This window comes from Aythya fuligula, chromosome 14 (genome assembly GCF_009819795.1).
Source record: "Aythya fuligula isolate bAytFul2 chromosome 14, bAytFul2.pri, whole genome shotgun sequence".
Lineage (NCBI taxonomy): Eukaryota > Metazoa > Chordata > Aves > Anseriformes > Anatidae > Aythya > Aythya fuligula.
In genome coordinates, this window is record NC_045572.1 from 3,872,810 (window position 1) to 3,895,050 (window position 22,241).

General features: G+C 36.6%; 1 protein-coding gene across 2 annotated transcripts in view; it reads left to right on the forward strand.

Moving 5' to 3' along the window:
* The window catches only part of TENM2 (teneurin transmembrane protein 2), an 895,032-nt gene that overhangs the window by 282,425 nt on the left and 590,366 nt on the right, over positions 1 to 22,241 (forward strand). For both annotated transcript variants that reach the window (XM_032196709.1, XM_032196710.1), the window contains one exon: positions 958 to 1,068. The gene's annotated coding sequence lies outside the window, so the exon portion shown is untranslated. The remainder of the gene's footprint in view (positions 1 to 957; positions 1,069 to 22,241) is intronic.

Below are 22,241 nucleotides of genomic sequence, written 5' to 3' on the forward strand. Positions count from 1 at the left end.
CCAAAAATAAGTACCATTAATTTAAATTCGGTGAAAGCAATAGATAAAGCTGGCAGTGTTAAATACTCTCAATGTTAAAAGAAAATTGCATGCATAATAGTTGGAAGGATTAGCTTGTCTTTATAGGTTTTTTGTATATATTTATGAAATATTTGGCTCTTCCATTGATGGTTTGCATGTCTGTTCCCACCTGCAGCCAGTGGTGTTGTTACAGTTTTTGAATGGGTATTTATCAGCTGTTTGAGTTTATTAGGCAGAATAACCAATCACTTCTTCACCATCACTTGTTGCTTGATTTCATAATAAAAGGTGAAACATATTTTTTCCAAGTAATCTTACAAATAATTGTGGTTGCAACTGACCAGATGAAAAATAAAGCAATTGCTGAGGCTGCGGACGTGTTAGGTAATTTCTCTTTTCCAAAAATACTTTTTAAGGATAATGAAAATTCTGAACAAAATGTGGGAACCAACAGGTGGTATAAGGATTGCAGACTGAAAAAGAAAAGCATGAAGTGACAATGGAAGCAACTAGTGGTCTGTGGAGTTGTGTCATCTTAAGAGTACTTTACGTTAAACTTCACACTGTACAGATACCTGAAGAAAAAAATGTCTTGATCTTAAAGGTTTGAGGACTACTGACAGGATTATCATGCTTTTTTCTCTTTTGGGAGTTGAGAGGAAATGATCAATTCTTACCAGTTCGTTTTAGCAATGTAAAATTTAAATGACTAAGCAAACCAATTGCTTGGGTGTCTATGTAGATTGGAGGGGGGGGAGGAGGGAGAATGCGAGGCATAAGGAAAAGATATTTCTAAAAGATGAATTTTGATATCCAAATGTAGGTAGATTTTATTGCCCTTTTAATATGTAAAAACTGTGAGACATAAGTACCAGAATACTTTTGAAGTCTTTGCTTATCACAAGTGTACAACTTTTTTTTTTCCTCTTCTGACAGATCCTTCTTGCTTTTCATTGCCAAGTGAATTAAGAAGTGTCTCTCACCTGGTCAGCTGAAGACACCACCCAGAACAACTGCAAAACAGAGCATTGCTGATCTCTCCTTTCAGTGAGTAGTCATAACTTCAATTTTGTATGTTGTTTTGCTCTGAGATGTGTTTATATTGTTGACCAAAGTGCTTCCATCTATGCTTGAAAAATGCCTTCCTAGATCTCTGCAGGAAAGTGTTTTTTTGTAGAGGAAAGCAATTTGTCCCAGCACTTTTCCTTTACAGAATCTACTTCAGTCTTTCCCAGCCCAACTGAATTACTTAAGTGTATTTCTTCTTCTGAAGCATTCTTTTTTCCTACCTACCTAGATTTTCATTTGCATGAGTTGCCTATCCTGACAAATTGAGGATCAAATGAGGATGTTAGGAATTTATTGCTCGTGGCATCAAACAAATTTTTCTTCATTTGAGTGTGTATTTTATTCAGATTCCTAATACAACAATAACTAGTTTGTCTTGATAAATGACTGCATATCAAGTTGTAAATCTGTATATCCTACAATATGTGTTGTATAAGGAAAAGGTCAGGAAAGAAGGACCTTTCAAATTGTCTGTTATTTTGTGTTGTCTGTAACTGTTGGACACAATGCTCACAAGACACCCTATAATTTAATTATGTTGTACATATGCTCTGGGAATTCATATAATTACATACAGTAACAAACTATCCCAGTGTGTCCTGCAGAGACAGAAGGCTATCTTGCTTATGATAGCCTCAAGAGGAAAAGAAATATAACCTTTAGTTGATTGATTCCCATAAAAAGTTAAAGCTGCTTTTTTTTTTTTTTTTTTTAAAGGTCTTTATTCTCTTGCGGTTTTAATTTTACCAGGGTAGTTTTCTTTTTATTTATTTTTTAATACGCCTGACAATTCTTATTCAGGCCATTTAATTCAGTGGCAATGTTACTTAAGAAACTGCTTTTAAGCTGTGCCTCTTATAAAATAAACCTTTTAGTTGGAGTTCATTTAATATAATGTTTTTCATTCTATCACATCCCTTTCAAAACATGGAAAAAACAGATTATTATTTTTTTTTCGATATGGCAGGCACCAAATTCTAGGCAAATTCTTTCACTTACACTGAAGTAGTCAGCACATTCTTGTATGTTGTTTGCTATAGATTAGGTGGTTGTCATATATTTTCTGCTAAAAGATTATTTTCTGACTCCATGTCTGTATTTCTTCAGTTTTTACACTATTAAGATTCATGCTTCCTACTTACAAAGTAAATTATTCTAAGAGCCTGTGTCTCTGAATTCTAAAAAAAATAATATTGCAAAAGAAATTAAAAATGAGAAAAACTGAAAAGCTTCAGTGTATGAATACAAATAAGAAAAAAATCTGGTGGGGTTTTGGTTTTTATTTTTCTATTTTTTCTGTTTTAGCAAGTCTCGGTTTCATGACAGTTTTCTGCCAGTGCTGTATAATTAGAAAAATGAAATAGATAATTGTCAAAAATTGTTTTTATGATTACAAATGTATCTATATATTCATTGTAAAATCTCATATGTTTGATTTTAAGAGATCTTCTTAGTCCATCCTTTATCATACCAAGTGATAAAGGATATTGGTCCAGAAGCTCTGTATCTCAACTGCAGTTTATCTGGAAAAGGTTGCAGAAATAGGTCCTCAGAAGTAGGTCATCTGTGAAAATTTCAAAACACCCGATAACTCAATCTCAAAATCCCCCTGCTGTCGTTTTGTGTAGGTAAGGCTGGTTGGTTTGTTGCTTTTTTTTTATTATTTTTTTTATTTATTTTTATTTTTTTTGTGAGGGAACCTAAATAACACCAAGTAATCTCCCAAGGTCATGAAGCAGGTTATGAGTAAAGCTGAATGTGCAATCACATTCATAATTCCCTGTAGTAATCAAAGATGCGAATGTGTCCATTTAAACCTTTCCAAATGACGGCTACATGCTGCAAAAGCAGCTACATGCTGCTTTGTGCTTTGCTTTGGATTGGATTTTCAGGTAGTGAGGAAAAAAATTCCCAATGTTCTTGATGGCATGGCTGTGGTTTCTGCTATGGGTTTGATTTGAGACAAATGCTAGGGCAAGTGAGCTTAATGTTGTGATGGTTGCGAGGAGCGGAGTATTTTCCGTGTGAAATAGTTGCTTAAGCGGATTTTCACCGATTCCTCCAACTTAGAGAACATGTCTCATGGGCCCCCAGGATGGTGGAAAAATCTAAGTACCACAGGAGGATTGCGCTTAAGTGGGTTTGGGGCTTTATTTCTGGGGCTTTGGGGTTTAGGGAAATATTTTCCCTTTATATACCATGATAAATTTTCCTTAGCTTAGCTGTGGTTTTGGGGTTGTGAATTTTCTCTGGGTTCTACCCTGGGTGCTGGTAACGTCTCTGGTTTTCAGCCTGTCATAGGCTCTGCAGTTGACTTGCAATGTGAGCCAGTACCGTGCATTCTTTGTCTCATTAAATTTGTGTTCCCATGTACTTGCTGGTTTGCTGAAGAAGCACTAGTAACTTCTCAATTACTTCCCTTTTGTATTGTTTGTCCAGCCTCTGAGCGCTGCCTGTTTCTGCCTTTTCACTTGTTCTTTATACAAATGATAAAGACTCTCCATCACTTACCAAACAAATCTTGGGACTCACTTCCATCTGTTATGTCCTTCTCTGACATCTTCTGTGTTATTCAGGGGCCATTGCTGGGACATCGATGTTTCAGCGTGTTTGTTAGGTTTGTGGGTTTTTTTATTTTTTTATTATTTATTTATTTATATATATATTTTTTTTGTTATTACTCAACAAAGGCTGCTATCATCCCATCGTGGTGGATAAAAGCCTTTAGAAAGTAGCTACATTAAAGAAAAAAAGAAGTGCAACTTCTTGAACAAAACCCTACTGGATTTCTTCTCACAGGGGGATTCTGTTTCTTAGCTTTATGCCTCTTGACTATAAATTCCCTTCTTCCTTGGGAGTGGGAAGCAAACAGCCCCTCAGTCACTGCCAGCTTCAGTGCTATTCTCAGTCCTGGGCCTGGAGGGTGCAAGAGTTTTTGCACTTTTAGGGCTGCTCCTAAGAGAATATTCTATGTGGTTTAAAAACATTCTGTAAAATCATAGTGGTATGAGTAACAAAAAGTATTTGAGAAAATTGCTAAAATAGCCCTCTTTACTATCAGGCTTACATATCTCTCTTTGCCATGTTTGATTTGTTAGTTTGCAATGACTTTTAAAAGGAACAAAAGTATGTGAACAAAGTGAAATGTCTGTGGATCGTCTGAGTGACAGCATCCCTCAGTGACACCAGCGCTCTACTTTGAGCCTCCAGGTTGCAGTCATGCCTGCATGGCTTCCGCTGAGGTCTGGGCCACTTCTGCCAGAGGCAGGCACCTTCCTATCTTGGAGCAGGTTTAGCCACTTACTGCGAGGTACCTTCTGAGAGACATGGTACTCATCTCTAGTGTGCTTGGATTACATCTTTGCATAATGGTTAAATTTTCAGGCTCCTGAGGGAAGGAGAGAGAAACATATGTCATGTCCTCTCCCCTCCTTCCCCCACCAAAAAACAAACAAACAAACAAAAACCACCTTCCCAAACCCCAAGCTCCACTAGTATCAAATTTATTTGCCAGAATTTACATGATGAGAATTTACACAGAGCTAACAGAGCTTTGCATGTGATCATTTTTGGTATTCCTGGTAATACAGATGTAGTTTTGAAGATGCTTGTGCTCCAAATTTACACTTAATGTTCAGTTACACTTAATGTTCAGTTAGGTATTTTACGAGATTGTATAAATGCAGTTCTTTGGATCTTTTAAAGATGTATCATTTTGCTGAAATACTAGTTCATAGGTTTGGGGAAAAAAGCTTTTATACTTTAAATATGTAGTCTTGTAAACAGTTTTATTTTTAAGTATGCTCTTATCTTCCCTTATGAAAATTATTTCCTTTCAATTGATTTTTTTTTTTTATACTTGGGTTTTTGAGTAGCTCTGTCTTTTACTTCCTAAGCAGCAAGCTCACAATCACAACTTGATAAATAAAATATTTGCACTCAGAAATGGAACCACAAAACCAATGTAACTTCTGTTATTGATCTTTTTTTCTGTGCAGCTCATCTGGCAGTGAAGAGAAAATTCCATCCTGTGTAGGCATAAAAATTATTTAGAGCAAATTACTCTAAATTATAAACTAACCAGTAAATCAGTATTGCTTCAGCATTATTCGCCCATTTCTGCTCCCCCTTAACCTAAGTTCTGCATCTCTAATAAGAAGCAATGCATGGGATTTTTTTGTTTAATTTTTATTTAAATGAATAAAGTAAAATGGACATTTCCTTTAATTATCAGCAGTACTTCGCCATGGTTGAAGAGCAAGGGTATATATTCAATTAAAATGGATCATTGTAATATGAATAATGGTTACAGAAGTAGAATTAAGATGTCACCCAAGGTTTTATAAGTCATTTGCAGATCACCAATTAGCTCTTCTAGAAAAACATTTTCCAAAGAATAAAAAAGGTACTATTTTCTTAGATTATTTCTTTGGTATGAAGTTTTAGTGGGATGCTAGTTGGGTTTTACCTATTTAGTATTAGGAAGAACTTTAAATGTATTAGGACACACATTGGGCACACATTGATCTTAGCACTGCAAAAATACTTGTTAGGAGAGAACTTGAGTTAGAAGCATTTCTGAAGACACAATATTTGTTTTGAAGAAATAAATGAAACAATATAGTTTCTCAAGTTCTGCATGAAAAGATGAGAAATGGAATTTTATTTTGGATAGATTCAGGCTTCCATCAAATAAATGAGAAATGGGAATAAGTCATGCGAAACAGTAGGTCTAGAATGATTTTTAAACAAGATAACGACAGGGATTACTGTATCTTAAAACATTTTAGTGGACTGTAGACTGTGTGGGCTGAAAAGGCTGTGATAGGAAAACTACAAAAATACAAAATTATCACTAAATGTTAAATAAGATAATGATGTTTGAAACTCTGGATTTTTGATTGATTACTATGTAACATGCAAAGTTGAGTGTTGATAGAAAGATGCTGATAGTATTCAGTATTTTATACAGATTACCTTTGGAGTTAAGTTCAGATTTTAATATAAATATTTACATTCTGTTCCATGGAGGTTTATAATTTGTAGGTTTTTTAATATACTTAAGTGGATTTGAGCTTTAAGATTTTTTTTTTCCTTTGCAAAAAAATATAAGCTTTGACCTTTGATTTATAAAACTAAAGGCAGATTTTCATATATGTCATAAGGTAAGAAAAGAAAATGCATCTTTGCTTCAATGGGAATATGGGACTGTGGGTGAAAAGGTGATTGGAAAAATGCTGTAGCTATTCAGGCTGACCTAAAATGCAAGCTTGAGAAAATTATTAGAGTAGCTATCTGACTACTTCTCGAAGTGAAGCCAACATGGGCAGATCTTGACTACAAACTCAGAAATGACTGTGTGGCTGTCCTTGGAGAGCTCAAAGAAATATAGCTCATTACAGATGATGCTTAATAAATTCTTCTGTGTAACCTGCTTACAAGCATCTGGCAGGAAGAAAAGTATCAAATTCTAGTTGTGGTGTTCCTTGACTAACTCTTCTTCCCTCCTTTATGTATGATTTTGTCTGTTCTGTGCCAGTGCTGAATTGTCAGTAGAGGAATTGTAGATTTTTGTGGAACCGATTCTAAGTCTCACTGGAAACTCAGTGCAATTTCAGAAATTCTGCGTGCTTGAGGGTGATGTAACCCTTCATGCGTGATGCTGAATCCTGATCTAAGCTACTTCAGAGCTAGCTTATGTAAAGGAAAAGGTTTGCAGTCAGCATCTTTTCTTGGAAGGAAACCTCTGTAATTACTTTCTGACTAAAGTTTGAGGTGGTATGACTGTGTAGGTGTCTGATAAATGTTTTTGGTGGAATAGAGCAAACAGAGCAAGCATGAGGAATGAGTGGATAAAGCTGCATTTCAGTTGCATTCATTCCAGTCCAGGCCTTCACCCTCATGAGCAGTTTATTTTTGTGTATTTAATGAAAAAAAAATAAAATAGAAGAAGCAAAACTTTAAGTAGAAATTTTCTGTGTACAATTTTCCTTTGTTTTTCATTGATCTGTTTGTGTTTATAGAAGTAGCAGGTATAAACTGGTTCATTAGGCTTTGAATGCCTTTTATAAAGTTCAGTCCAGTTCTGAATCTTTCTGGCACTGAATTACAACTTCAGGTTTTGTAAGCAAGCTATATTGGCTTGGAAACGATCTCCAAAAAATCAGGTTTTCTAGAAAGAAAGTATGTAGAGCTAAACCACCATCACAGTGAGAAATCGGAATGTTCAATGCTTATGGACATTTTGGTATCAGGAAGAGCTACCACCATCAGTACTCCATCTGACAGCTGTATATATTTGCCACTGAAGCTGGGACATGAATCAGTTACAATAAGCCTGAAAAGAGGCTCAGATATCATCCAGGAGATGGCTGCTATTGACTGCAGGAAAGGAGATATTAGAGTGAGCGAGATACCTTTCAAGAATAAATCAGTTTTGAGTAATAGGGAGTCCTCCAAGGGTGCTAATAATGCACACGAAAAACATGTCAGTAGGACATTGGAGAGTGACAAGATTATGCTGCACTGTAGCACTGCTGTGATTCCAATAGGTATATGAGGCGAGGTGATTCATAACACAAATAATTTGTGTTCTGTACTTCTTTTAAATTTGAAGTTGAATGCAGGGAAGGTTGTGGTTTGTTGGTTGTCTTCAAGCAATTATTTATTCTTTTTCACTGTGCCTTATATAAGTCTGTCACTTACATAAACCTTTCTCATTATGCTAGTACATTTACAGTGACTTGAAGTGGAAGGAACGCTGTGACTTCCATTGTCTTACATGATCAGAAACAACAACAACAACAACAACAACAAAAAAACACAATAAAATATACCTAATCTTCAAACTGGTTTTCAGCAGATTCATTCATTTATTTATTTATTTATTTAGAATAAACTCAATATAACTGGATTTATATTTTATTTTTAGTTAGTTCCTTTAGGAGCATCTGTTTTACTGGCAGATGGATATAATCTTGTCTTCTTGAGGCCTGCCTTGTTTTACTTGCTCAGTTCATTTTGGAGGTAGAGTACAAAATCTCAGTATGGGTTTATTGCTGACTGCCACAGATGTAGTGAATTAATAATACTGGTGAGAATCCTTTTGTGATTATAATGGTGTTAAACTTGTGTTCCATACACAAGTTTAGAGGTTATCTCCCAAAAATTACAGGTAGTTTTACAGTTGTGGTTTTTAAATGTATGACATGAACTTTTAAAATGGAAAATGTAGTTCATGGTTTCAGACATGGAAGGTTTTTGTTGCTTAAAATGTAGCCATCTATTCATTTGTTTTTAAGATTAGTAAAGGCTTCTTTGATTTAAGATTGCAAACTCTGTCACTTCCTGCTTCCTCGCTGCTCTACCTTTTCCTTAAGAGAGAAGTGCTGCACATGCTTAACTAAATGTGCTAGTGGAAGCAGCTTTACTTAATACAAGTCTTTACTGATCTAGCTTTTTATAGCCCCTAGCAATCAGTTCCGTGCTTGTATAAGACAATGTTAATGATAATAATGTGAATATATATATTAAAACAATGTGCATAGTATTAGATTTTTATGTTTGTTTTACAAGATTGCATCTTCTTATTTTTTATTGTTAGCTGTATTATAACTGTAATGTGGCACATTTCACGGACAGTTGAAGTTTCCTTCACTTTAGCAGAAATCTAGCTTATTATGCAGATATCCGCTTTTGACAATGAGCATCTGCAGCTACTCAAGACGTAGATATGGTGGTGTATGTGTGCAGGCATCTTCATTTGTTATGCTATGTTATCCCAGAATAAATATGCAGAATATATTGCAGTAGAACAATCACAATGCAAAAAAAGAAGCACACTGATGTTTTGTTATATGATAGCTGACTGTGCTGCTGGTTATAAAGCAAGTAGTTAAATCCAAGCGGAACAAATTTTCCTTTTAAAAATATTTTAAATATTTGCTTTATCTCATTTTTTTTATTCAATCTCCTTAGCAACAGAAACATCTGTTTCTTTTCTCTTAGTCATTACATTCAAAGAAAGTAGCTGCTTCAAATATAATGAAAGCAATTTCTGTGGATTGGGTAGCTATTAATTGTTGCCAAGATCTTTTATTATTATAACAGGACATGCAACAATTGGCATTTTTTTATATTGAAATACAGCTATCTAGTTAACCTGTGCTGGTTAGGTGAGCTATCCATCAGCTCTTACAATGCATTTATTGTGTGATCTTCTTATGCAACAGAGACAAGAGTAAGCATGACTTTTTCTGGTTTCAAAGAATCTTTGAACGGCTTGGGTTGGAAAGAACCTTCAAGACAATCCAGTTCCAACCCCCTGCCATGGGTAGGGACATCTCCCACCAGCCCAGGCTGCCCAAGGTCCCATCCAGCCTGGCCTTGAGCACTGCCAGGGATGGGGCGTCCACAGCTTCTCTGGGCAGCCTGTGTCAGGGCCTCACCAATGTGGATTACTTTTTGCACCTAATGTTTTGTTTAATTTTCAACTTGAAAACAGATTGTCAGAGAAATTTGCCTCGAAGACAGAGTACTAAATATGCATGTCCTTACAAATACATGTTTTTACATGTCAATCTAGAATGTGAAATGTAGAATTAGTATAAATATGGACTTTGTGATGCTCTTAGTCAAAATACTATGCATTTTTCTGGAGAATTTTATAATTTAAAATTATTTCTATTCAAAAGGGCTTCTTGATCTGTAATTGCCCTGTGTAGGGCCAAGAATTCACTCCTAAATCACAAGATACTGGCGCATGTAAGGGAGAGATATAAAGGAATGAGCGAGGGGTGCCAGACTGGGATAGGAACAGATCTCTTTAAACCAATAGAAGAAACAGACTTGCTCTGCAGCAGTGAAACAGAAGGACTTTTGCTATTACCATAGTCTTGGGTGACTGTTATTTAGAGCTAACTGCACATGGATGGATGTGCGCACATGCTTGAAAACTAGTGCGTAACGTTTAACTTACCTCTAGGTATTGTGAACTAGTTAGTTTATAACACAGAGGTTAGTAATGGCATTGGGGAAGAGTATTTTAAGATTAGCAAAATTAGGAAGGCTTAAGCTCAACTGGAGCTCGAGTAGTGAGGGATAGCAAAAGTAATAAGGTGTGTAACCTTACACACCTATAGGTTATTGCAAAAGGAATTTCTAGGTACTCATCCATCTGTTGTGAAAAAAGCTGTAGTACTTGATGCCAGTATTGCCTTGTCTTTCACAAGCTAAGTCTATTTCCACATGGGTTGGGTGCGTTTCATTGTCCCAGGTTGGGAATGAGAATTGCATCCAGTAGCCAGAGTGGCAAAAGGCTAATTTATACCCTTTGTACAGATGATGACCAGCCTCATTGCTGTCCCTGCAAAGATCGTGGTTATAGGTATGAGATCCACATGCAAACAGGTGAAACCTCAGAATAAAATGAGTAGTATGGGTTCACTAAAGGGCTGCTTATTTTTCTCTGATTTGTTTACCTTCTTCAGTGAAATTTGTGGCTATGTCAATCCTTTTACACATTTCAGTATCTTTTTTTTTTTTTTTTTTTTTTTTTTTTTTTTTTCAGTGCACTTGCACCTTGAAGCCATGCAATGGATTTGATAGACAAGGGGTAGTGGTTTTAAACTAAAAGAGGGTAGGTTTACGTTAGATATAAGGAAGAAACTCTTCGCTATTATGTTAGTGAGGCCCTGGCCCAGGCTGTCTAGAGAAGCTGTGGATGCTCCATCCCTGGCAGTGCTCAAGGCCAGGCTGGATGGGGCTTTGGGCAACCTAGTGTGGTGGGAAGTGTCCCTTCCCATGGCAGGGGGCTTGGAAGTGGATGATCTTGAAGGTCCATTCCAACCCAAGACAATCTATGATTCTATGCTGAGCTGCAGCAGCACACAGGCACAGAAGCTGGGACCTGCCAGGGACTATATGTCTTGTGTTGTTAGTTGTTTTTTTTGTTTTGATTTTTTTGTGGAGAGGTGTTCTGTCCTACTGCTTGTATGCATGCTGCAATCAGACAGCATTACAGCAGGAAAAACAAAATGAAGGCTTTGGCTTGATTTTCACTCCAAGGACCAGCAAAACTTTGAATTAGAAAAGGAAAATAAATAAGAGGATTACTGCTATGCTACCACCTTTAATCCCATTTGTACTTTTCCTGATGCTTTCTTTTTTTCTTTGTCTCTCTCTCCAACCCTGAAAATAATAATTTTACATAATTCTACCTCCTGGCACATGTGGGCGTCAAGAAATGGCTTTGAGAAGCTTTACCAAAGGACCATCTGCAGCCTGTATGAGGGCCAAGAACACTGAGAACTTCCCTCTGTAGAAGAACGGAAGAGCTGGGTGGAGCACTGAGCAGTAAACTATGGCTGTAATGGTTTTAACTGGCTAGCACATCAGACAGATGGACAGGTGCCCAAATGCAGTTTCCCTGGGAGTTTTGGGTAGCAGGCCATACTCTGGTCTCCTCCTTAGGTTTCACTCTTGCTCTTAAAGCAGTATTGGAAACTGTTTGCATTCAAGTTAGACGCACAGAGCAGTCCAAAATAGAATTACTGCATTCCTGATGATTAGTAAATGCACAGTCTTCATATCATATTCTGGAAGTGGAGCTGGTTATCAGTTTTCCACGGGGATGAGATGACTACAGGCAGGTAAAGAAAGGGCTTTTGGGGAAGGCTTGGGAGGGGAGAGTTTGGGGCATAATAGGCATGATTGTCTACTGTAACTCCTGTGCTTGGGCAAGAAGCAAGGCATCTGACAGAGGACCTCTGAAGAGGGGACTTGTGTCAGTTGTGGGCAGGAACAGCATTATAGAAATGACAGAAAGTTTCATGACAAGGAAGAGTCTTTATGCAAGAATCAAACTGGTGTCTCGCTGTGTAGTGTAGGCAGGGAGGCCTCAGAGGCTTCTGTAATTGATTTCTCCTTCTTCATAGGCATGTTCTTCTGTCTGATGCAGGCTGCTCAAGTGGATAGTTACTCCTATAGGTTTAATCAATGTGAAATCAATATCGATCCTATAAAATGTGAGTAGCTAAATAATTGAAATCTTACTACCAACATGTAAATATTATTAGAATAAGTATATGACATCTGTGGTTATGCATTTCATGGGAACTTGCCCATGGTTAGTCAGGTTACCTTCTTTCTTCTAGTTGAATTGCTGGAGTAGGAAGCCTTCTTTTGGAAGAAGGATATGGTGTAAATTCTTTCATGGTAGCTGCAAATCAGGCAGTGAGAAAACATGTGAATTCATTTGGAAAAGTAAGAGTTAACAGTGTGGTTGTTTGCAGGAATGCAAGAAAGCTTATGGCTGCAAGGTGGAAAAAAAAGTAAGTTGGTTTGAGATAAGAAGAATGGGAGTTTCAGTTGCTTGATGTCTCCCCTGCTGACCATCCAGCCATTTCAAGTATGAAACAATTTTTGTTCATTTGTTTCCTCATATCTTACCCTTCACTCAAAGGCTGCAGCTCCCTAGACACAGGGAATGATTTAGACGTTCCCTTGTCTGAATGTTTCCTGGATTTTGGAAAATCATAGCTTATATATCGGTCTTCGTTCTAAATAAATGCAGATGATTCTTACAGAGTATTTCAGAGTTTCAGGGTTGTTTTTTTTTTGTTTGTTTTGTTTTGTTTTGTTTTTTCTCTCTGTGTGTTAGGCTTCAAATGCAAGCTATTTGCTGCTATCTGTGGGTTTGCTTACTTGCTTAGGATGGAGTTTATTTTAGCAGGAAATGACAATGACATTCTTTTATCAGTGAACTGGAGTGAAAAAGTAACACTGGTTAAAAGTAGAGATAGGAAGCCAGGTCACCTGATGAAGTTAGTGTACTCAGTAACAGTGGTTCTACGTATATTTAATAGATTGAATTCTGCAAATGCTCCACAGAAAGTGTGTGTCTTTCTAACTTTCTCCATAATTCACTGCTAAGGGTAATAGCTGATAATTCTGCAGCTCTTCTTGATGTCTGTCCACAAGCTATTTTTAAAGTCAGACTTCTCATGAAGACCACTTCTATGATATTTGAAGAGTTAATCACAGTTGGTTAGTTTACTGCTAATGTGCGTAAGACATAATTCTTCATGATTTGAGTTTAATTCCATTTCAATTTGAGATTGCTACACTTGGTAACAGAGGGCAGAAAATATATGCATAAAGATGATATATTTGAAGTAGGTGATAGATTATAGGCATTAAAATATGTACTTTAACTGTACAAAGGGGTTTTGTATGCGTTTGGATTTGTTTTTTAATTAATTTTTTCAATTTAAAAAAGCCTAAGAGCAATCTGAATTAAACACTTTAATTTGGATCTAGATTCTGGCATAATCTTAGAACCATTTCTTTATCTGATGAATTGACACTTCCGTAATCTATGGAAAAATTTCAGAAAAAAACAGTGAGAATAATTGTCTTCAGAAAAGGTAGGAATGCATGTGTTTGGCAGTTACCAGTCTACTTGTCATATATTTATTTTGAGTTTAGGGTAAATTTTCAGTAAAACATAAATTAGAATAAATAAAGCATAAATTAGAATTACAGAACCCAAAATTACTTAGATATTGATTTTAACCTTACTAGAATGATTATTCGTTACTATGAGAGATCACAAGTGCACACATGCATCAATACTAAAAGACACTTTATATATGTACATGTATTCTTAAAAAAAAAAAAAAAAAGTATACTCTTAAAAAAAATGATATTATTTTAAACAAACTTTTAATACAGACGTCCGTAGAACCTACTGTTGTGTGGAATGCATTGTGCAATCCAGAGAAGTTTAGAATTTGTGGAAAAATTCTCTTCATCCACCAAAGGAAATAGGGTATTTGACAATATGCATTTGTCTACAAAATGTGAAGCAATATCTGATGAAATACGCTTTGTCAATAAAATAAATTGCCAAACAAAATATAATCCTTCCTCAAAATACATTTAGCCTACGCTGTGAAATAAGCTGCTTCCACAAAGTGCATTTTGTTGCTTGAATTATTTTGATTTTCTGTCTATCAGAATCTTTAGATAAAGTGTTCTTTTGTCAGACACTGTATATCAACTTCATTTTATTATATATAGATAAAATACATTTAATTTGAAGGTAGACGTTTGATAGGACACCTTAAACTGGTGTTGGTTTAACAGAAATGATAAACTGCAGACATCCGTTGTTTGTGGGGTGAGAGGTTCACTTCTATTCCTCACTGTGCTTACAATATAATGGTTCTGTAGTTTCTAGTTCAGCTACTGTTGTGCTGTCTTAGATGTATTTAGTTTTCTTCTGATGAATAATCTCTGAATTGCACACTGTACTAAAATGAAATGCCCAACTGTTTAGCCAATAGACAAAAATGTCAATATTTGTTCAAATTTCCCACGAGTTGTCAGTCGCGTATCTGGTGTTACTTATATCTACGCATCAGCCACGGGTCCTGAGCTAAGCCCTTCCCTAACTTACTGGAGTCATACCAGATGTATGACTAAGCTGTTCAATTTCTAATTCGTTGAAAGTCTTTGCATTATTTTTATAGAAGACAGAACTAATTTTTCAATTAAACAGCTCCTTACTGATCTTGAAACTTTAAAAACATCGCCATTGTGTGTATGTAAAGATTCAGCCATTGAGAAAGATGCAATTCTTCTTTGGAAGAGGTTGCCAAAAACTTAAATTTCTGCAAAGAAATAGAAATGTTCCACTGATTTTCAAACACTGACTTACGTTGAAATTGGTACTGCAGGGCCTACATTTCAGTTGTGTAACAATTTTCAGGAAAAGGACTGTGGAGTTGCTTATTTCACAGTGCTTGTTAAAGTTAAAAGGACATTTGATTACTCCAAAGTTTAATGTAAAGCATTAAAAGTTAAGCCTTTCTGACTATCTTTGTGCCAATCCAAATACCACTTGTGACAGTAAGTAAATGTGCAAATTGTTCAGCTGTAATTTGGAAATACAGAAACAACAGTGAAAGCAAAGCAAGTTTCCAAGCAGGGTGTGAAGTATCTCCTGAATTAGTGGTTGAAGGTTGGTTTTACTCACAAGTTGACAAGATCGTTCTTGTCATTGCTGATCATAAGAAGTTTAAAAGAAAAAGGCTGAGGATTGTAAAGACTTCAGCAAAAACACTTAAGTGTCAACTCAGAAGTGCAAAGCACTAGAATGTTTTAAATGAGAATGAAATTAGAAATTCAGAGAGAAGTTGAGGTGTAGGCCATAGAGGTGTGTTAAAAATTAATGCATTTGGCTAAATAGAAATGAATGCTAACCTTTGCATCCTGCAGAAACAAAAATACAAGATGCTGCAAATGGAAAACTCTTTCCAGGCCTGGTTGCTTCAGCTTTCTGTACAAATAGTTTCCCAGCCACTTCAAAAAGAACTCTATGGATATAAATATGTAGACTTTTATAAAGTGTAAGGAAGTAAAAATTAGTTTTGGTGTAAAATGTTTCTTGCATTTATAATCAAGTAGAAGCTCTGTAACTATGAAACCTCACGTGCATGTAGAAATGGGCAAATTGGGCTGTTAATATTACCTGAATATTATTATTATTATATTATGAATTATTATTAATATATGAATATTATGTTGCATTATAGGAAGTGCTTGCCTCCTTCCTTTCCCCTTCAAGCCAGTATGCTTCTGTTGTTAACATTACTTGAATGAAGTGTGCCTACCTGAACTAAGTGATTGTGATGTCTCTTCAGATATTTTTACCTTAATCTGGGGAATGTTATTTCCCATTCATTTCTCTTTTTGCTGGCGTGTTTCTCAGATGACACAATCATCATACACTATCAAGTACACATTAGCTTGTGACATTGGAAAGTTTGGCAAGATGTAGGCTAGTCTGACATAGCTTGATTCATATTGTTCTATATGAATTCTGAAGATGGTACTGACAAAGATTAGGGTTGGTAGCTCTAGAGGTACTTTTAGCTGCTGCCTGTGGTAACAAAACTTATGAGATGATTCTTTCTCCTCTGTCAAATTCATCAACCTAAAGTTTAAACTTGTTCACTATGTCCACTGACTTTGATTAAAGGCCAAGAGATTTTATTAGATAACCAGCTTCCTGCAACATCACAGAATTATAGAATGGCTTGAGTTGGAAAGAACCATCAAGATCATCTACTTTCAAGCCCCCTGCCATGGGCAGGGATACCTCCCACCGTACCAGGCTGGCACTGGCCCCATCCAGCCTGGCCTTGAGCACTGCCAGGAATGGGGCACCACAGCTTCTTGGGGCAGCCTGGGCCAGGGCCTCACTGCCTTCACAGTAAAGAATTTCCTCCTAATATCTAATATAAATCTACCCTCTTTTAGTTTAAAACCACTTCCCCCGGTCCTATCGCTATGCTTCTTGACAGAGTCCCTCCCCAGCTTTTCTGTAGTCCCCCTTCAGGCACTGTAAGGCCGCTATGATCATCTCTGTGGCCTACTTGTGCTGGGTCCCAGAGCTGAGCGCAGGCTGCAGGTGGGGTCCTACGAGAGCAGAGCAGAGGGGCACGATCCCCTCCCTCACCTGCTGCCCACGCAGCTGCTGGTGCAGCCCAGGGTATGGTTGGCTTTCTGGGCTGCAAGCCCACACTGCTGGCTCGTGTTGAGCTTCTCGTCAGCCAACACCCCCAGCTTCTTTTCCTCAGGGCTGCTCTCAATCCATTCTCAGGCCAGCCTGTGTCTGTGCTTGGGATTGCCCTGGCCCAGCTGCAGGACCTTGCACTTGGCCTTGCTGAACCCCATGAGGTTTGCACAGCTCCACCTCTCAGGCCTGCCCAGGCCCCTCTGGATGCCATCCCTTCCCTCCTGCGTGCTGACCACACTGCACAGCTCAGTGCCATTGGCAAACGTGCTGAGGGTGCGCTCAATCCCACTGCCTGTGTCACCCACAGAGATGTTAAACAGCACCAGTCCCAATACTGATGCATGAGGACCGCAGATCAGGTGACAGAGAGATCTAAAATGCTTGTATTTTTGGGAGCCCTTGGAAAAAGAGGAATTAAAGTGCCCATCAGTGAATGAGTTTTCTAAGGTATCAAAGTTGTTTGTTTGTTTGTTTGTTTGTTTTTAAGGCATGCAAGTGAATGAGTGCACACACGCAAATCCGTTGAGAAATAAATAGTGTGAGGTTTCATCATCAGGCATTAAAACATATTGTTTATTTAATAGTTTACACATCATGTTGCTAGATATTGTAATAGAAAATCTCTCAAAATGGTTGCCTCATGTCAATATAAATACCGCAAAAATTAAGTTCTGGTGTATGCAACTGATAGTGTTTGGTGAGGGTGTAGTGCAGCTGTAGATCATTTCAGTTTCCTAATTGATTGTACTCTTGTAGACTGTGCTAGATACTTGCACTTAGAAGAAGAAATAAAGTGTCTGTTTCTTTCTCAATGTACTTAAAATGATTGAACATAAGCCATATTTATGCTTAATTATTTTTAAAGAAGTTTAATAATTGGAAGCCAAAGATGAACAACATTTTAGTCCCAATGTTCAGAATATGTAGAAAGTGCTGCAATTTTTCCAGGTCATGTTGTGTGCTCCTGATTTAAGCACTCTAATATTTTTTCGAAGAGAGGAAACACACATGTTCGCTAGGGTTCATTCTGGTTGCTGCACTGTCTTGATGCTTTTGCTTTCAGTTGCTTCCCTGCAGCAAGCCTCTTACACTTAGGTTATTTTCTTTGAAGGAAATGAACCAGTCTTTCTCTGAGTGATAACTAGCTATATCTTCTGTTGATCACTGATAACAATGCCGGGAATTGTAGCGTTCAGAAGTGCTGGTCCTGAGTGTCATTGCTGAGAGAAAAAAGCAGGGAGCAGGCGGTGCCTTTCAACTGTGGCCTCCTGCATCATATTGCGTGCTCTCCTCGTCCATCCTCAGCCACTCCAAAACCTTTTTGGGCCTCCTTTAACTTTTTTGCTTTACAAATACTGTTCGCTAAGTGAACCAGGATCTTGCATTTGTTTACAAGGGATTGAAACCGTTTTTGTTCTTTAGTTTCTGTTCAAATGTACTGTTGTCATTCCCTTTGCACTTCAGGTTTTGTATCTCCTCTTGTTTTTGTTGTTGACCTGCCCACTGTTTAGGATGCAGTAAGCTAGAAATGCAGCAGAGAGTCAGATGAACACTGGAGCAATGGAAATAAACCATCTAGGTTTGGTTTGTATTTCTCTTGTGCACAAACATTGGGTTAAACTTGCACAGTAAGTCAACTTTAAGGGTAAAAATGTTCCTGTGATTCCCCCACCCACTCCTACTTGTGGGAATTATTGGAATTAAATAGTATTTTGTTCATGCTTGTAGTTTCGGAGTGTAACATACTTGCTAAAGTATCTGGCTCTTGACCTTTTTTGCACTTTTATAGATAAACTGAAGAATGAAATATGAAGATTCATCGTTACTACTGAGGCATGTTACTGTGTTTTGTGGATAAAACATACCTTGAATTCTGTGTTTTTTAGTAGAAAAGATCGCATTGTTGAGCAAGCAGTTAGTTCTTTCTTGGAGCTGCTATTCACATATTAGCAAAAATTCCTTATTTTCCAGTATTATTCAATTACTAAATTCAGTTTTATTAACATAGGAATAATAAAATTTCTAGATGGACTTGAATCAAATTTTGCAGTTAATTTAAAGAGACAGTCCCTCAAAATCTTAAGTAGGATCCTGCAAAGATTTTGGTAATGGAAGGTACTGTGGATATATTTCTATGTTTTCTAATATTTCTATTGCTAGATTAAAGGTTGGACTAGGTGATCTTAGAAGTCTTTTACAACCTAAATGATCTATAAATCTATATGATTTTTAGTGCATTTTTCATTACCTTAATTGCCGGAGTCAGTTAAACAAGTCTGCCAATTATACTTTTGAGTAGAGTTTTTCCTTGCTTTATTACATTGCCTTTCAGTTTTTCTCTTCCTAAAGCCTTTAGTCAGCTGTTTTCATCTGAACATTTCACAAGGATGGTTTTGCAGCTTGTTTAGATGTGAACTGTATTGACGTGAACAAGCTGCTTTTGTGTCGCAAGATCATGTTGGCTCAACATCAGTGACCAAACAATGGCAAACTGTGGAAAGCACCTTATCCTGTAATTTTCCCTGTGCATTTAAAATTTTCTTGTTCCCCGTGTCTCTGATCATTTTTTTTGTCACAAAAATCATCAGGGACCGGTGGTCCTCTAAGTGATGAAGTTGCTGCTTTCTCTGAACAGGCTTCCAGTATCCATTGTGGATACAGGAATTATATGCCTTCAAACGGGCATAGCGATGGCTCATGCTTTTTGACATTCTGTCTTTCCATTTCATATGTGCCGTGCTTCATTTCAGTTGTTGCAGTTTTTGAAGAAAAGTTCTGGCCATTTTGTGTTTTTATTTTCTGTGCAGCTGTGCATATGGGGCGGGGTGACCTGGAGAGCTCTGTCTTATGTATGTGAACTTCCATGAGTTCCTTTATTACTCAACATTAGAGTCAGAGTTGATTTGGGAAGATATACCCAAACTAGAAATTATAGATGATGCAACTGAGATAGGTGGGAAATGAACTTCTGTCAGTTATGGGGCTCTGACTACACTGGCATAAAAATACAAGATAGTTTCCTAGTAAAAACCTTAGAACATGTGTTAGCAGACAGCACATTAGTGTTGAAATTTGTTTTATATAAATATTGTTAATGTGAAGTGGTAGGTTGAAAGCAGAGAAAACATGAAGTATTTGTGGTAATCAAACGATCCTTGATAGAGCTGGGTTCCTAGGATGTGGCAAATGCAGTCTTAATCCATAAGCATAAAAAGAAGAAGAATTTGCAAGAGAAAGTCACAATAAATGTTCATTTAAATAGTTTCACAGAGGAACAAAATATAGGAAAAAACATTGACACAATAATAAAAAAAAAAAAGTGTGATTTTAAATGAAGCTCTAAATGAGAAATGCAGTATTGATAAGTTGAACAAAAGCAACTGTCTAAGGAGGATTCAAAAAGCAATGTGTACAATTTATCAGGATAAAATAGCTTTATACAAATGTGTTTTGACAAATTATTTTGAAGTGAGCATTATGAATGCTTTTTGAGTTGAGTAATGTGCAAACCTTCATCCAGGAGTTAATATATCACCTGGAAAAAGAATCCAGTAATCTCTATGCAATTTGGTACAATATGAATATAACTGCAGAAAGACTAAAACATAACCTGAAAATTAAGTTGGGGGCTTGCAAAGAACAACCAGAAAATAAGCTAATAAGGAAGAGAAAAACTTAAGTACATAGGAATGAAAATAATTTAACATGAAGTTACTCGTTATTAGTTTTATACTTATATGAGACTATATATAATGATTAGTACATACAACTATTTACTTTAAATATATAAATAAATATGATGTGAAAAAGTTTCATTGACCTTATGTCCTAATTTATTGCCTGTTGTATTCATCTAAAGTGAGAGTGTACAAGCAACCTGATGCAAGCCTGGTGTTAATTTCTTAAGAAAACAAATTGTTAAACTAAGCAAGAACTTCAGTGGTTCATTTTCAAACTAGAGGAACAAGTTAGCAGTAGGTGCCAGTTTATTCTTAAGCCAGTAAAACACCAAGTTTATCTGACTGTTCTGATATGTTTCAGTGCAGAGTATACAGCAGAATTCTGCTCTATGTTAGAGAATAGTTAAAAGTATACTCAAGATTTATAGTCAAATTAGGGTAAAGCATTGCTTAATTCATAGATGTCACTTAGATCAGATTTATCCATGGCATCACAATCAAGATTCTCTGAGTCACACAGTGGAAGATGTTTCTTGTCTATAAGATGGGCTTAAAAATTCTTGTATGATTCTTCCATCAAGGGCCATACTAGGGTAAAAGCCTTCAAGCAAATTGTGTGATTATTCAAAGAAGGAAATGACTTGTTATGAAGATGCTTTTTTTATTTTTTATATTTTTTTTGGGGGGGGGGGGGGGGGGGGGGGGGGGGGGGGGGCCGGGACTTCCTATCGAGTAGGTAAAATTTATATTTCTCAAATGCTGTATTATAATTATCCTATCTAAGCATACCAAAGAACAGAGATATGTAACAGTACTTGCATTTGTGTTCCATTTTTAAGATATAAACCTATTCAATATTTGTAGGATTGTAGAGGATTAAGTACAAGTCCAGACGTGTCTCCTATGTAGTACAGTGGATGAGTTGAGACTTTCAGTTTGCATCCCTAATTTAAAAAGAAATTTTGTCCATTCTAAATGGGCGATTTGTCCATGTAATGTGGGCGATTAAGTGCATGGTTACAACTAAGAAATACTGAACTACCACAATACAGTAATGAACATAGAATATCTAAAATACTGTCATAGTAAAAGGAAGCAATGCAATAACAGCTGGCCTGTGTAATAGACAAGAAGGTAGCTTGAAATCTTGAAAGCAGATGTGAAGTAGCTATTGACGTGAATGAGTAATTGACTGATCAGGTAATAACTATCCTAATTTAAACTTGACAAGGAAATTGATAGTTGATATTGTTAAATATCCTCTAATGAGGCAGAAAGGGGACAAAAGAAATGCTAGAGTTGTTGTGTGAATATGGTATGAGAGTTGCTTTGATAAACAAATGCAATATGGAATGACTGGGAAACAATAAGAGATGATAAAAGGTACAATTTTCTAGTCGTTTTTCAGACTATAAGCATTATGTCTAGCATGTACAATGGAGGAAAATGAGGGAAATTACTGAAGCTAGGAAAACATGGCATTATCCTTTGTGTGCAGTGAGTTTGCATGTGCCCTACATTGTTATTACATCTTAATTATTTTAAATTAGCTCTATAAAAGCATTATGTCATGCCTACATTTCTTCGGAAGTTTAAGCATCTGGGTTCTGTGAATTTTTTGTTGTGTTCTTGTTCTGTTTTTGTTTGTTTTTCTAACATCAAATGTGCAGAATGTGCAAATAATTAATAAATTTAACATATTTAACAATCTCAGTATGGAATTTCCACATCTAGGTAAGTTCTTTTGTAGATCCCATTGTGCATGTAGAAGAGGCCACAAAAAATAAACTAAACTTATAGATGATTTGCACTCACATTATCGTTGGTGTACCTTTTAAACACCAAATTGAAGGCAGCAAAAAGAAGGCATAAGTTATTTCTTTCTGAGG